A 1,936-nucleotide genomic window follows, 5' to 3' on the forward strand; every position below is an offset into this window, starting at 1 on the left:
ATCTATCTATCTATAGTTAGGTTCGGAAATATTTGGACAGTGACACAATTTTCATAATTGTTTTCCTAATCAAAAATGGAGGAAGGGTTTAGGAATTACACACATTTTCATACATAGTCCACTCATTTCAAGGGATTTAAAGTAATTGCATAATTGAGTCAAAAGCTGTTTCATGAGCAGGTGTGGTCTATTCCTTCATTATTTTATCATCAATTAGACAGATAAAAAGGACTGGAGTTGATTTCAGATGTGTCATTTTCATTTTGAAGTTGTTGCTGCAAATCCACAAATGCGGTCAAAGGAGCTCTTAATGCAAGTAAAGCAGGCCAACATTAGGCTGTGTGAAAAAGTAAAAAATCCATCAGAGAGATAGTAGAAACATTAGGAGTGGCCAAATCAACAGTTTGGTACATTCTGAGAAAAAAGGAGCGCACCAGTGACCTCAGCAGTACACAAAGGCCCGCCCAAGGAAGATAACAGTGGTGGATGATCACAGGATCCTTCACATGGTAGAAGAAGAACCCCTTCACAACATCTAGAGAAGTGAAGAAGATTCTCCAGGAAGTAGGCGTATCATTATGCAAGTCTACCATAAAGAGAAGACTTCACAAGAGCAAATACAAAGGGTTCACCACAAGGTGCAAACCATTTATAAGCCTCAAGAATAGAAAAGCCAGATTAGAGTTTGCCAGAAGACATCAAAAATGCCAGCCCAGTTCTGGAATAGCATTCTTTGGACTGATGAAACTAAGATCAACCTGTACCGGAATGATGGGGAGAGAAAAGCATGGAGGCTTGGGACGGCTCTTGATCCGAAGCACACTACATCATCTATAAAACATGGTGGAGGCACTGTAAGGGCATGGACATGCATGGCTTCCACAGGCACTGGGTCACTAGTGTTTATTGATGATGTCAGAAGATGGAAGCAACCGCATGAGGAGCATTCTGTCTGTTCATATTCAGCCAAATTCTACAAAGTTGATCGGACGGCGCTTCACAGTACAGATGGAAAATGACCCAAAACATACTGCAAAAGCATCCCAGGAGTTTTTCAAGGCAAAGAAGTGGAATATTCTACAATGGCCGAGTCAATCACCTGACCTCAATCGGATCGAGCATGCATTCCACTTGCTTAAGACAAAATTTAAGGCAGAAAGACCTGCAAACAAACAGCTGGAGACTACTGCAGGAAAGGCCTGGCAAAGAGTCACAAAGGAGGAAAACCAACGTTTGGTGATGTCTATGGGTTCTAGACTTCAGGCAGTCATCGCCTGCAAAGGATTCTCAACAAAGTCTTAAGAATGAACATTTTATTTATGATTATTTTAATTTGTCCAATAACTTTAGGTCCCTTGAAATGGAGGGGACTTTGTATGAAAATGTGTGTAATTCCTAAACCCTTGCTCCAATTTTGATGTAAATACCTTCAAATTAAAGCTGAAAGTCTGCAATACAATGTCATCTCAATGATTTTATTTCAAATCCATTGTGTTAGCGCACAGGGACAAACTTATGAAAATTGTGTCACTGTCCAAATATTGCCGAACCTAACTCTATCTATCTATTTAGCTATCTATCTTTAGTTTCAGGGTCCTGGGATTATGCATGCTGGCTCATTGTCACACTGTCTGGGACACTTGTATAGAACAGAGCCATTGTATTGTTGTTAGTAACACATGTGCTTTTCCTTCTATGACAAGTCAAAATGTCTGCTGTGAAAAAAGGCCTATTAGGTTAACAATCAAAACTGTACACATTTTGGGTAATTTAGGATGAAACACCTGACAATAGTTTAACTGGAATTCTGTTGACACAACACAGCATTCAGGAAGCGCTTACTGGAAGTCTCTCCATTAACTATTTTGATTAATTAAATCAATTAATGTGTGTGTGTGTGTGTGTGTGTGTGTGTGTGTGTGTGTGTGTGTGTGTG

General features: G+C 39.7%; 1 protein-coding gene across 1 annotated transcript in view; it reads right to left on the reverse strand.

Moving 5' to 3' along the window:
• The window catches only part of si:ch73-138n13.1 (calponin homology domain-containing protein DDB_G0272472), a 29,470-nt gene that overhangs the window by 24,115 nt on the left and 3,419 nt on the right, over positions 1-1,936 (reverse strand). The gene's annotated exons all lie outside the window — the stretch shown is intronic.

This window comes from Etheostoma spectabile, chromosome 5 (genome assembly GCF_008692095.1).
Source record: "Etheostoma spectabile isolate EspeVRDwgs_2016 chromosome 5, UIUC_Espe_1.0, whole genome shotgun sequence".
NCBI classification, from domain to species: domain Eukaryota; kingdom Metazoa; phylum Chordata; class Actinopteri; order Perciformes; family Percidae; genus Etheostoma; species Etheostoma spectabile.